At 33.1% G+C, this 15,769-nt stretch overlaps 1 long non-coding RNA gene across 1 annotated transcript in view; it reads left to right on the top strand.

Moving 5' to 3' along the window:
- LOC140436173 (uncharacterized) overlaps positions 1-15,155 on the top strand; it is a 99,256-nt gene extending 84,101 nt beyond the window's left edge. Inside the window, exons 2-3 of the long non-coding RNA XR_011950257.1 lie at positions 5,825-5,969; positions 14,956-15,155. This is a non-coding gene — a long non-coding RNA (uncharacterized lncRNA). The remainder of the gene's footprint in view (positions 1-5,824; positions 5,970-14,955) is intronic.
- The last annotated feature ends 614 nt before the right edge of the window (positions 15,156-15,769 follow it).

Below are 15,769 nucleotides of genomic sequence, written 5' to 3'. Positions count from 1 at the left end.
AAGTTGTTACCTTTGATCGACCCATCAGAAACGTTGGGTAACAATATAACTAACTCCAAAAGTTGGGAACCAATGTCGAACAATAAAAATTACAACTTTCATTGGGAGCCAATTGTCAGGTGTGAGAACGTCTTATTCAGAGAACGAAAATAAATTTTAATATTAAAAATCAAAGCAAATCTTGCCTGTAGGCTTTAAAAATGTTAAAAATGATACTTTTGTCATCACTGGATAACTTGTTAGCTTCAAAGGATTGCAGAATGTAGTGATTAGTTGCTGTTGTTGGCTTCACAGGACAACTTGTTGGAGATGCTGGGATCGAGCCCATTTAGTTCTGAGCAGGTATTATGTTCTGTATATCTGCTGCAGTTGTCATCCCATGGTGTGGTTGAATTCCTCACCAAAAAAGGGTGAACAAAAATTAATTAAATTGATATAAAGTTGAATGCTCGAATAAATGAACTTTGATCAAATGAAACGCAGATATCGAGCACAGTTTTTTAATTAAATCTTGCGCTGGTACTTTCGCTTCCTAGAGCATCTTCAGGGGCATCTGAAATAATAAAATAATTAAATATAACAGAATAAATAGAGATAATAATATAATAAATAATTCTTGGCTTATTTCAGATGCCCCTGAAAATGCTCTAGGAAGCGAAAGTACTTGGGCAAGATTTAATTAATAAACTGTGCTCGATATCTGCTTTCATTTGATCAAAAAAAAAAAAATAGTTAGGTCAAAAAATTAAAAAATATAACTATATGGTAGCCATTGCTTTTGATAAATTATAATAAAGATACTTACTGCATACTAGACGAATTATAAGTTTAAAAGAAACATGTGAGGAAAAAAGGTTATGTATGAATTTATAAAAAATGAAATAAAATTTAAAATCATAAAAAGACACGAAATATTGGTTAAATATTAAATATAACTTACTCCAAGAAAAGATTTAATATTATAAATTAATTTTCAATCCATGCAGGTCTTTTTATAAATGAAGGATATTTCCCTTTCTTCAGAATTGAAGTGTGACATGACTGAGCATTGTCGACCGAAGTAAGGCATAGAATTTTATATCTTCCATGTTTGTGGCACAGAACAGACTGGAGCGAAATACAGGAATTATAACTTAAATAAATGAACATTGAAAATAAAAAATTAAGATTAAATAGGATATTTAGTTGATCGAAGGGTTGAGATATGAACTGGACACCAACAAGTTTTAGAATAAAAATAGTACAATCAAAGATAAAGTTAATAAATAAATAAAATCAAAAGAAATTAAAATAAAATAACTATTAAAAGAAAAATAACAAACATGTGACGTTTATAATGTTACAAAGTTAATTGGGAACCAAGAATCTTGGATTACAGTATTTTTATAACTATTTTTCGTTTGACTTTTAATAGATAATTTCTCTATACTTATAATTAATCGTCTTCTTCTTCAAGTGACATCTCCGCGACGGAGGTTGGCAATCATCATAGCTATTCGGACTTTTGAGATGGCTGCTCTGAAAAGTTCATTTGATGTACATCCGTACCACTCTCTCAGGTTGCGCAGCCATGACATTCTACGCCTTCCTATGCTTCTCTTTCCTCGGATCTTTCCCTGCTATAATAAATAATAATTAATCATAAAATAATAATTAATTAGTTTTGTTTAATTACCAGTAATATTCTTTTTTTAATTGGAATACTCTTTTTACATACATTTTGCGCAGCAATAGCCACAACTTCTAGTACAATATATTTTTGTTGTGCTAACGCATGTCCCTAAAGTTTTCGAAAAAAATAAAAATGTATTTTTTGATTGTAAATTAAGTTTAACTACATACAGGAAATTAAGTCTACATGAAGGTTTATAATGCATTTTTATAGAACAGAAAGAGGTCCGTGATCTTCAATGGCAAGTAAATTTGGTCTTGCATGTGAAATAAGCCTTTGGACTGTTTCAAAGTTAATCTGAGAAAATTTTTGCAAAATTGTTCGCCTCAGCTGTTCTTCAGAACAAAACTCTTCTATAGGCCTCGCCTGAGGCACACTTTGAGTGTTGTCGCGCTTGGGAACAAAATTTATATTTTGAGCAGTTAACTAATCTGTGGTTCTCCTGCCGTAATGGCATGACGATAGATCGGGTCAAAATATGATTTCATCATTGGGGTGATGAGTATTTATAAATTGAACAAGCTTTATAAGACACCTGTCAACGTAATTGTCAGTATTGAGAGCTTCACCGCGAATACGCCTACCAAATGGCTGTGAAACACCAGCTTCTGAGATGGCACACCATACCAATATTTTATCGGCAAAGTTTACTTTTTCCTTAAACCTAACTTCATCCGGTGCATCTTGTACATTGCGTGTATAAAATCCGACGTTGCCCTTTACGTCGTTTACAAAAGTAAAATACTTTTTACCATTAATAATGAGAATTTTACCAGGAAAATGAATACGTCTCAATGCACGGCAACATCTAGAAATTTTATCTAACTGGGCTGGTGTGTACTTAATAACATTTTTTCTTTTATATCGTTTTAAATTATTTCTAGAAATTGTTCTACTTATAGTCATTCGTGAAACATTATATGTTTGGCCAAAATTTCGCCAAACAAACAAACGCGACAAAAAGAACAATAGATAAAATAAGAGTTGCACAACGCGCTATGGAAAGATCAATATTAGGTATTACCATCAGAGATAAAGTACCAAACCTAGAAATAAGAAGAAGAACTGAAGTCACGGATGCAGTTGAAAAAATAGCCATGGCTAAATGGGCTTGGGCCGGACATGTTGCTAGATTAACGGATGATAGATGGACCAGAAAGATTCTGGAATGGCGACCAAGGCAAGAGGCATATCGAAGCCGAGGACGACCACCGGCTAGATGGACGGATGATATCAAGCGCATCACCACAAACTGGATGCAAGAAGCTCAAGATAGAAATAGGTGGAAAATTTTACGGGAGGCCTACGTTCAGCAGTGGACAAATTGATGATGATGACGACTATGAATTAATCTCTGTTCCAGAGCAGGAGTTAAAACTCTTGGTCTTCCACTTTTGGACAAATTAAAGCATGGTATACCATTTTTGCACGCTTTAATTGTCTGGTAAATCGTTGATCACCGATCCAGATATTGTGATATTCGTTAAAGTGCAGAGAGAGAGAGAGATAGACGAAGAGATTAACATTTTCAAAACCAGAGGGTACAGGAAGCAGAGGACGACCACGAATGAGATGGATTGATGATGTGGAAGAAGACCTACAGATTCTAAGGGTTAGAAGATGGAGGGAGGGAAGTTGCCAGGAATCGACAGGAGTGGCGACTTTTTGTGAGCAGGCCAAGATCCACAACGGATTGTCGAGCCACTTATGATGATAAATAGTTGATACAGAAATATTTTGAGCACTAAAAATTCTTACAACATTGCGTTTTGTATTTGTATTTGTCAAAACTGACATTATTCATATTCATTGGTTTCCAATGGCAACTTGATCCAATGCTTCCTACGAATAATACTTTTAAATTTTAAATTTTCGGAAAACTTTAGGACAAAACGGAAAACTTTAGGGACATACGTTACTCAATATTTGTTTAACTGCAGTAATTTAGTATTTATCATTTTTATTTAATGTAAATAGATGACCTTCTTTAACACAGAAATACAAAGAAAAGAATTACTACAATACACTTTTTTAGCACTCTACTTACGTTGAAGAAAGTCTGTCCGACAGTTTCTGAAAATGAAAATAAAACATATGATTACAACTCATTTTATCCTGTCAAAAATGTTTATTCATTTATACTAAATTAATGGTTTTGTGAAAATTAGAAAGTGAATCAATTCAAAAGAAAAAAATCATGTTTAATTTAACGTAACATGTCTGAATACGCTAGTAGTGACCTCTTTATGAAGCAGCAAGAAGTCAGGGGACTTTTCATCTATGGTGAATCAGGTGAATTGCTAATCCTAGCTTACTGGAAGCTAATGGACTATGTTAGGAATAACCTTTTATTTCGATAATAGATCTACAGTTCACCCTTGAAAAACACTATATTTTGCACAAACACGTTGAAATCAAAGTAGACGATTGCATTTCTTCTCAATTCGATCTCCACTATTATTTTAAACAATTTTTCAGGTTTCATCTTGTAAAATATAAACGCCATTTAATTATCTAATATGGAAAAAGCTACCAATATTGGCCTATGGGGGTTGTGCCTAATGGACGATGATAAATGCTCTGAACCTCGAAAACACGGTTACACAAATAATGGTACTAAGGTCCGGGCTTCAGTCTCATAGAAGTGTTTTGGTTAGGGTTTGACAGAGCTAGACTACAAGAGATTCTCGAGTGAGATCACGGAAGAAAATGGAAAGAAAATAAGATGAGAACGATGATTATTACATGGTCACAAAAGAGTAGGGAGGGGTAATTATATTCCACGGTAAACACTAATAATATCACATATTACAATACACATATAAGGATAAATTAATAAATTCAAATAACAAGCTGTACCTGAAATAGATAGATAATAGGAAAAATAATATTTAAAATAATATAAGGATAAAATGAATAAATGTTATGAAATAACGGCAATAAATGTTCGATTTATAAGTTATGTATTTTAAAACTTCAATAATTGAACCCTGTTTTAAATTCCTTACATATTTGATAAAACATTAGTTTAATTAACACAGTTACAGTTGAGTCCATGGTTCTTTACCCGTGTGTCACCATTTACTTGTCTTAGTACAAATACGGCGTCTACGCAGGATCTTACAGACATGAATACTTGTTGTTCATCTGATAAAGTTGTTAGTTTATTGATTTTGTTAGTTAGGACTTTTGTGGTAAGCTTGGTAAATGCGGTGTCTCCTTTCTTGAACATTGGTATTATTGTGCTGTTTCTCAATACGTCTAGTATCTTGCAGTGCAATATTAGTTTTTGTATAGGTTTTATCATTTCTAGGGTTATACTTTCTCCTCCGTATTTTAGAAGCTCGTTGGTTATTCTGTCTGGTCCTGGTTTTCTGAAAACTGATTTCTATTTCGTGTCTTAATAACTCAGATACGTTATTGTGTTGATTATTATTTTTCTTTCCTTTAAACAGTTCTGTCAGGTATATTTCCCATATATTTTCTATGTTATTGTATTCCTTCAATTCTGCCATTTCTTTGCTTTGGTTTCTTATGAATCTCCACAATTGTTTTTGTGTACAGTAGAAGTCGCTTTCCATCTTTTTGTAAACTATTTATTTTTTGTTCATCTTACCAACTCTTTTGTTTCATTTCGTATTCTTCTATAGGTGTCTCAGAATTCTGGAGTATTTGACGATTTGTACTTCGTGTAGGCCTCTCGTATAATAAAATATAAAAAAATAAAGAGAATATCTTTATTAGTTTATTAGTTATAACCATTTAAACAATTAAGTTGTTAATGACAAATGCCCGTCCAAAAATTCGGATTATCGTGTTAAAGATCCGGATTCAGCGGATCAAAATACATAAAAAAACAGTTGTAAAATTTCAAGGATTTTAATTGGTCACGAAAACCCCCTTTGTCCCTAGATTATATGTCTGATTAGACCGGCAAAAATCTATTTATTGTTTCGTTTTATATAACAAAATTTCCTTTGTTAATATATTTTATCGTTAATTAAATATAGGAAGATTTTCAATCAATAAGTCACTAACGATTATAAGCATTTGATGAGAAAATATTATGAAATCATATTATTGTGTACTAATTTACAATCGAATATAGTGTTTTCTAACTTACAGTATCTAAATAATGATTTTCTTTTTTAGACCACAGGCAAGGTGAAGATCCCGCAGAATATTTTCAATAATCACAATGTGAATCGGACTCAATGGTTTCCTGAAGGCAACAGTTTCGTGTTAATACTGTATAAAACTCAATATCCAACTGTATTAATAACAAAAACAATTAAAGGTAACTACCGGACATATTATGATGAAACTATTATTGTCTTACTAACATTAAACTTTAGGGTTAAAGTTTCCGTATAATATATTTAGATAATTAGGTAATTATAAGATATAGTAGTAAAATAATATTTAAATAACTAGGTACAGGAAACAACGATGCTTTCTCAGATATATTTTAAATGTAGCCTCAAAAAAAGGCTAAATAAATATGTATCAAATGAATATCAGTAAAATATACAGTATGATGCAATCTATGAAATAAATTCTTTAATTAGGTCAGTTTTAATTTTTTAATGGATATCAATTGCTATAATATGTGTTGGACATTACTTCATTCGTGTTGGCGTAATGACGTAATCGAAGATTTTGTTAATTACAAACCAAAGTCACAGAACACATCATTTAAAACAGTGGTCGCCAACCTGTCGATCGCGAGCTACCGGTAGCTCGCGGAGCCAATTCTGGTAGCTCTCACAACGATTTTAATTTAAAAAATACAAACTGCAAAAATCAGAGAAGCTTCCGAAAATTCCACAAAAAATCTAATTGTCATAATATTAAACATAAACAGCGCCAGCGGCAACGTTGCGGTGAGCGATCTGCCCCTTACGCCGTCAAGCTAGAATCGGCTATTTACAGAACCGACCAGCCGGACCAGCGCGTTAGTGTTCGAGAACGATCTGGATTGCTTTGAAAGGGATAAATAAGCACGGCGCGGCGACATTGCGCGTAGTTTAAAACTGAACGCGTAACCAACGTCCAGCGGTTGGGTTAGTAGAGAACAACAAAAATAATATTATGGCAAGCAGTTGTAAGAAGGTAAAGACATACCACTTCCATTCGGAATGGAAAGAACAATACTGTTTTACAGAAGTTAAAGATAAAAATGTGTGTTTGTTATCTAATACTTCGGTCTCCGTTGCTAAAAAAGGAAATATTGAGAGACATCATAAAACTGTACATTCTAATTTTGAAAAATCATTCCCACTACATTCTGCCGCCAGAAAGGAGAAATTGAAACAGTTAAAAAAACAGTTAATTGGACAACAATCAATATTTTTAAGAACAGTCGACAAAAATAAGGCTGCAACTGAAGCATCGTACCGTGTCTCCCAGATAATTGCGCAAAAAAAGAAACCTTATGAAGACGGGGAAATGATAAAACAGGCGTTTTTAGAAGCTGCTGATTCGTTATTTGCCAACTTTAGAAATAAAGACGAAATAGTTTCAGCTATAAAATCTGTGCAACTTTCTGCTAATACAGTGATGAGACGTGTAGAAGTAATGAGCAATGATATTTTTTTACAGTTAAGAACTGACTTAGATAACTGTGTTTATTTTTCACTTCAACTGGATGAATCAACGGATGTCGTTGACTCTGCCCAGATGGCCGTGTTCGTCAGGATGGCTTTTAGTGATTTTACGATTAAAGAAGATCTTTTGAAGTTCATTCCACTGAAAGGACGCACTACTGGAAAGTAGTTGTTTTCTCATTTAAAAAATATTATTTCTTCCGAGAAAATTCCAATATCGAAAATGGTAGGCTTGACAACCGATGGCGCTCCAGCTATGGTGGGTTGTGATAAGGGTCTGGTGGCGTTATGTCGTAAAGATGAAATTTTTCCGCAATTTCTCTGTTACCACTGCATTATCTATCAGCAAGCATTATGTGGAAATTTATATATACATCGGTTTAGAACGTCTTTCGACGTTGTCCGATACCTAAACACCATCTCTTCCTATCTTCGCAGTCGTTTGTTGTTAAAATTGTGAACAAGATTAGAGCTCAAGCGTTACAAAGAAGATTATTCAGAACCTTGGCCGATGAAGTTGACTGTCAATACGGGGACCTACTCCTTCACTCTGAAGTCCGATGGTTAAGTGGAGAACGGGTGCTGAAACGTTTTAATGATGTCCTATCTGGCATAGTTCAATTTTTCAAACAACGCGATGAACCGACTCCGGAACTAGAAAATTCAATCTGGCTTAGAGATTTTGGTTTTCTCGTGGACATTAAAGAGAAATTAAACGAACTTAATTTGCAGCTTCAGGGGAGAGACAAAGAACTAGCGGAAATGATTTCTGATATGAAAGCATTTATCAAAAAGCTGGAATTTTGGGAACAAAACCTAATTAACAGCGATTCCAAGCATTTTCCTATTCTTTCAGAAAAAATATCTTAAAATCCATTAGAACCCTATGACAACAAATATCATGTAGAAATAAATTATCTACCCTGAAGAGTAACTTCAAAAATCGTTTTAAGGATTTCAATGAAATGGCTTTAGTAGCGCAGTTTGTTGTTTCACCCTTTATGGAAATTGATATCCAGCAGTTTGCAGCTTGTGTTATGCAGAACTTTGGCTAAGACATCGCTGCAACAGAAATGGAAGTTATTGAGTTTCAAAATGATTTAGCTTTAAAATCGTTAGTCTCAAGTACTGAATGTATCTGGCCTATTGTAAGTAAAGACAAATATTCAGTTCTATGCCGTGTTGCCTTGAAAGTTGCCATTATTCACTTCAACCTATTTGTTTGAATCTTCTTTTTCCAATATGAAGTTTATTAAGAACAAATATCGCAATCGACTTACAGATGAACATTTGGATAATTGTATTCGAATGGTTGCATCAAATTATACTTCAAACATTAAAAAAATTATCGATGAGTCTGAGTGTCAGCCTTCTCATTGAACGTGCTTTTTTTATTTTTTAATGTTTATGTTTATGATAGTGCATTACTTTTTTGGTGTTATTATTGACTATTTTTAAATCATACGTGACATGCCGTTGTGGCTGGATACAAGTTTGTGTTTATTTTTTAAATACCTTCTTTTGATAGGTAGGAATGTAGCTATGAACAAGTACGTACTAGTAATATTAGTTATTTTGTTATTAGTTTATTATTAGTACCTATGTATTATGTATTACCAGTTAAACAGTAAAATAAATACATATAATGATATATTAACTGTGGATTATTTCATTTACGTTGCGTTACGTGGCTTCCGTGTGGGTAGCTCGCTGTTTATTCCAAAATTAACAAAGTAGCTCAACACATTGAAGAGATTGGCGACCACTGATTTAAAAGATCAATTAATACAGTGAACTTATAACAAATTCAGTAAATTCTTTCCTAACGTTTTCGACAACCGTTGGAGTTATTTGTGCAATTTCCGTTCTGATTTGTATATATATATTCAGAGATTCTACAGTATTCACTGCCTTCCCTGGCTCAACCGTTTCCATCTTTCTCTGTTATCCCATTCTCCATCGTTTAGGCCTCTCTTACTCATGGCGTCGTCTACTTCGTTCATCCAGGATTTTCGGGATTGACCTCTTTTCCTCCTTCCTATGGGGCTTCATTCGGTTATTCTCTTTATCCATCTGCTGTCGATAGTTCTTCTTACATGTCCATACCACTTTAGTCTTTTTTGTTCTATATATGTTAGTATGTCTATTTCTGTTGATGTTCTTTGCTTTATTTCGTCATTACTTCTCCTATCTATTCTTGTTACTCTGCAGCATCTTCGCAGGCATTCCATCTCTGTTGCTACTATCTTAGTGCTGTTTTTCTTGTTTATGATCCAATTTTCAGCCCCATATGTCATAATACTTCGCACTAATGTTTTATAAATCTGTGTTTTTGTCTTCATATTTACGTCTCTATCCCACCAGTCTACTCCTACTGAGTTAGGTTGTTGGATTGCTGTTCTTGTTTGTCCTAATCTTTGTGTAATTTCTTCCTCTGTTGTTGCTTTTTTCGTTATTATAAACCCCAAGTATTTGAATTTATCCTTTCCATTGATTGTTACGTTGTCATCAATCTGTAGATCTTCTATGTCTTCTTCACTTGTAGATAGGTACTCTGTTTTCGCGAGGTTAATATCTAGGCCAGCCATGGTATATTCTTTTTGTAGTTTCTTCATCATGTAGCTGAGGTCGTCTTGGTCTTGTGCAATCACTACTTGATCGTCTGCAAAGCTTAACGCATATAGGTATTCGTTCCGTACTGGTACTCCCATGCCTTCGCATTTTCTTTTCCATGTAGTCAAGACTTTCTCTAAGTATATTTTGAATAGGGTTGGAGATGTGGAACAACCCTGCAGGAGCCCTTTTGTTTTGGTGAAGTCTTCTATGATTCTTATTCCCATTTTAATTGACACTTTATTTTCTTTATACAGAGCTTTTGTAGCTTCTATGAGTTCCGTCTGTATTTCTAATTTGTACATTTCCTCCCATAGTTCTGACCTTGGTACAGAGTCATACGTCTTTTTCAGGTCCACAAATGCCAAATGTATATCTCTATTTTTTGCTTTTTTCTTTTTCAACAGTTGTTCCAGTGTGTATATGTGGTCTATGCATGATCTTCCTGCCGTGAAGTCTGCCTGATCCTCCCCGATTTTGCTTTTTATTGCTTGCTCTATCTTTTCTCGCAGTATCTTCCGATATAATCTTCCTGTTGATGATATTACGCTTATTCCTCTGTAGTTTTCGCATCGTTTTCTATTTCCTTTCTTAAATAAAGATGTCATATACGCCTCCGTCTATTCCTTTGGGAGCTGTTCTCTATTTATGGCTTTCTGAAATATCCATTGTATCATCCGGTGTTATTTTATTGATCCGTATTTTATAAGCTCAGGTGAGATGCCTCCAGGTCCCGGTGCTTTCTTATTTTTGATTGCTTTTATGGCCGTTCTCATTTCCCTATCTGATTTGTCCCTTCCACTTTTCTACATTATTCGACCACTTTGATACACTTTTTTCTGCAAATATCCTCAACAAAAGTCTAACTAAGTCAAATCTGGAGATATTGATGGTCATTTGTCAGATCCCTTTCTACCTATCCGCCTACATGTTAAAACATTATCTAAGTAATTTCGTACCTCAAGGTTGTAGTGGTGAGCTTCAACCTGTAACAAAAATAATGATTTCTATTTGGAAATAGTTTATTCAGCTGTGGCATAACATAATCTTAAACAAATTCTAGATAGCGAAAAGCCGTTAAGTTTTCCTTAAAAAACTATGGGCAAATAATATGAATACATATAATGCCAGCCCAAACATTCATCTTGTCAGGATATCGTGTCCTATATTCTTTCATCCAATGAGGATTTTCACTTAGTATCGGTATGTCTGGCGATTTATGTGACCGTTAAGCATAAAAGTCGCTTCATCTGAAAACATTACTTTTTCTATGAAACTCTGATCTCTAGTATATCGTTTCGTAATGGTTTCGCATGATTCTTTTACAAAGTCATCTTCTAATAGCTCCTGGACTAGATGTACTTTGTACGAATGCCATTTTTTCTTTTTTCACATTATAACAATAGTTAATTATTGGACATTATTATCTACTGTGACGTGCCTTGTACTGGTACAGGGATTTTCTTAAAACGCCAATAGAATGTACACTTTCTTGGCTTCGGGTATTGACTTTTTACCTTTTTTGAGATCTTCACCCATTTTTATCCATCTTGGCCTATTTTTTTATTAATTTTTCTAATTGTGAATTAAGAAATCCGTTCGCGATTGGAGTATTTAGCATTAAATTATAGATTTCTGCATGAGTTCACACTTTATCTTCATCATCAATCATGATTAAAATCTCGATTTGTTCTGTTTGTTTAAGCTTTATTCTTTTTAAGGCTATAATTAATTTCGGAAAAAAAACTCGAACAGTAAAAATTTCACATCTATTAGTTGACAGATTTATGGATCATGACCATAACCACCAGTTTATGACAATACTGATTTAAATATTTTGTTGAAAAGAGCTTTGAATCCTTGACTGATTAGAGTGTAGATTAGAATGTAGCATTGCTATCAATGAATGTTTTAAAAAATACAATTTGGTTTTATTCGCAATGTCGGTCCTTGGTGTAATTGGTGTAATTTAGTTCAGTGAATAAATATTTTTTCTAATTGCATTTTACTAACTAAGTACATAATTTTGGTTAACCCCGTAAAAATAAAAATTCTTATAATACATCGTTGCAGAAGCGATTAGGAGACCTTTAAAATAAGTTGTACTGTGACTTTAGTTTGTATTTAAAATATCGTCAATTACGCCATAACCAGAACAAATGACGTGATATCAAACACATATATAGCAATTGATGACCATTCAAAAATTAAGATTGATGTGTTTTACGATTTTTTCGTCTGTTTTTGAAATATTGGATTTATTTTATATATTTGCCTCATACTGTGTATTAGACGTTATCTCGATCATCGCATTCAAATTGGACGATGAATAAATAATCATAAAAACGTAAGAAACAGATAAATTTATTGCGGATGGATGTTGAAACTATTATACGAAGAAAATGTTGATTTCCTGAAAATGTGGTTTTCGGAGAAAAGTCATATTGCCTTTATTGGTTCTATTATTCAACAAACAATTTGGTTCCTTGAAATCAAGTTACTCCCAAATGTAATTATAGTGAACGAGCTACCATTTGGTATGCATAATTTAGATACGAAGTTATTGGGCTTTATTTTGTTTTTGTTGAAGATGAACACCAACACTATCACCATCATAACCAACCTGTATGCCTATACTACTGGGCATCCAGGTTTCCCCTAGCCTTTTTCATCTTTCTCTGTTTTATGTGGTTTTGCATCATGTTGCTGCTAAGATGCTTCAGGTCGCCAGTCCATCTGGTTGGTGGGCCCTCTCTGCTCCGCACTGCTTCTTGTCTTATCTTAAACTCGACAATAGGTCTTGCGTATCGATTATCAGATAATATGGTGACGTATCACACCCAATTGCCTTTAAGCGACGGGATTATTTTGATAGCGTCTGTTGTTTTTGTTCTACAACTTATTTCTTCATCTGAGATTCAGTCTCTCAGAGAGACACCCAACATCTCCCGCTATATAGCCCTCTGAGTCACGCAAATCTTGTTTACTACTTTTTTTTGTGTACTCTAGGTTAAATCTATGCTACGTGGGAGCTCAAATGTCTGCTTATCTATGCTCAACCAAATTTCATGAACTAACTATTTATACAATGCAGTCTGTCCAATATTCTTTACATGACAGCAATATTACAATTTAGTACCAGACTATTTATTATTCACGGCTTGCTCGGTCTTTAGTCCGACCTGTAACGAAACGTGATTAAATTTTTACTTAATTAATTAAGTAAAATTAGCTTGGGAGTTACCACATTATTAATATTATTTACAAAGTCGATATTTAGAATTTCTTGGCACGTATCATCTGATGTACTTGCATCCATTTCATCATCAGAAAGTGTGTTATCTTTCTTTTTATTATCTGTACAATTATCAGATATTTATTTATTATGTTATTATGACACGATTTATTGTAACAAGCATGTTTTGTTATCAAATTGATACAAGAAATTCTCAACAAAATTTGTTTGCCCCTCTCATCATATACTTCTTTCAGTGCAGCTTCCAAATTTGTTTGAAACGTAGGCTTTAAAATAATGTGAAGTACACCACCTTGTTATTTTGCTTTTATAATAAAAAAAGTCTCAGTTATCTTCGAAGCTTTCTTTTGCTTGGACTAAAAATTTAACCTCTAAAGTTCTTAACTTCTAAAAACATTTAGCCCTTAAATGCAAACCACTCGCTCACGTATTAACTTCGTCTTCTAAATGAGATTTACTTTTCTTCATGTTCTTCTGGAATTGTGATTTTAATTTTTTTACTTTGCTACATTTCTCCTATCGTTATTGCTATTTGGATAAATATATCACTTATAATTTAACGAGTTTTAAATTGTTGTGGAGGATATCCCAAAACACGCTATTGCATGTAAATAAATCTATCTAATGCATAGTTGCATCTTTTGACCACCACATTTTTCCATAAAACTTAAAACAAATCACAAAAAATAAATCCTGTGTTGATTCATTTCCAGCCTATAATGCAACTGAAGGATAGATTCAAAAACATTAAGTGTGGATGCAGCGCCAACGTGTTGAAAAAACTTTGTTGCCAACAATATTTCATCTTTAAAATCCGTAAACTAATTTTCGAAAGATTTATTTTCACTTTCAGAGCGACTGAAATACGTATAAGCGAATACACAGACGTGAAATCAAATCGTGAAATGTATGAGAAATCAAATCTTAACTGTCTTTTCCTTTTATTCCGATATACTCTATACGAGTACTAGAAATCAAATTCGCTAAGGATTTTTGCTTAGTTGAGGAGACATGTCGTGGAATGCAATTTTTAGATTCCTCATGTCTCTATTAACATCTTTATCAACGTCTGTTTTGCCTTGCAATTCTTACAAGGCACAGATTAAAGCAAATATCTGAATTTGGTTTCGAAAATTAAATTACGGATTTTAATATCAGATGTCGCTATTTGCGTCTATACGAAGCCATGTTAGAGTTGCTTTCTAAGACAGAAAAGATTTAGCCGTGTGAATAGCCGTCTCTGATGATCCTTATTAGGGCGAAATACGTATAAGCGGATACACAGACGCACTGTACGTGAAATCAAATCTTAACTGTCTTTTCCTTTTATTTCATCTTTACTGCTCCTCAACGGATAACAAATAACCTGTTGAAGTAACAAGCAGCATGTTGATTTGTAGAAGAATTTTGGCAGCTCGTTGAATAACGTTGTAGATAACATCTTATGTTATTAAGTGCGGACAGGCCTTAAAGACGAAGTACTTCAACTCTTTTTTATTTAATGGAAGTACAGCTATTGCTTCCTCTTAATATTTTTGCTATCAGACAAGGAAAATTTTCTTTTATTTGTTCCTACAAATATTGCCTGCAATGCAGTATTTAAACCTTTCTAATTTACTATTTATTTTTTCTGTAAATATTGTAGTTTACTATTTTTGTTATAAATATGTTTTTTGTTTTAATAATAAAATAATTTAAATTATAAATTTATATATATATATATATATATATATATATATATATATATATATATATGTGTGTGTGTGTATAGGTATACATGTTATTTAATAAATGATAATAAATTTCAGATTTTTCCATTTCGCGCCAACTTGACCGGTATCACCGACAAAAGATGCAAAAACAGATTTCTCAAAACAAAAGAACATTAATTCGGTTGACAAGTGAAATAGGTAGCACTTCAACTGTCATGTCCAACACGACGCTATCATGATATGAATAGGGACGAGACAACCAATTGTTAGCCAAAAAAAAGTATATGCGTGAGTTATAGCAGGTAAGGGAAAAAATTTGAATACAATGTCGATAAAAAAGCACGATAGGCGACAGGGTTTTTGCAAAATGTCACTCGTTTTGTCAGTAAACGAATTTCAAAGTCAGTAAAACGAACAATGGGTTAGTTATTGTACTAGGATTGTAGGATTGTGAAGAGAAAGAGATATCTAAAGTTTTTTTGTTGTATGTAAAATTATATTTCATCATTTGGTTGAATATTTAATAATAGAAAATTTTTAAAGTGTATGACATTCTAAATAATACTATAAATTCATCTGTAAGATTTTAAATATTATTGTTATTATTATTCTTTTTGTTTTTTTTTTAAGCATTGTTATCTACAGCTAACAGTGCTATTCTACAAAGTAGTATATGTACATATGGATCAAATTTTCAATTTTCTTTTAAACATTAGTTTCTAAAATAAAGATAGTAAGATATAAGTGTAGTCTTCCAAAATTCTTTTTATTTTGAGTTAAGACGTCATATGTTTGGATTAAAACAGACCAGGAAAAAATATAAATTTTGTGCAACACAGCAAAAATAAAGTATGAAGACTTGGCTAATTACGAGATATAGCACGGGAGAATGGGACTGAAAATAATACCA

Source organism: Diabrotica undecimpunctata, chromosome 3 (genome assembly GCF_040954645.1).
Source record: "Diabrotica undecimpunctata isolate CICGRU chromosome 3, icDiaUnde3, whole genome shotgun sequence".
NCBI classification, from domain to species: Eukaryota; Metazoa; Arthropoda; class Insecta; order Coleoptera; family Chrysomelidae; genus Diabrotica; species Diabrotica undecimpunctata.
Note: the sequence above shows the minus strand (reverse complement) of the source record. Positions and strands in the feature narration are given on the sequence as shown.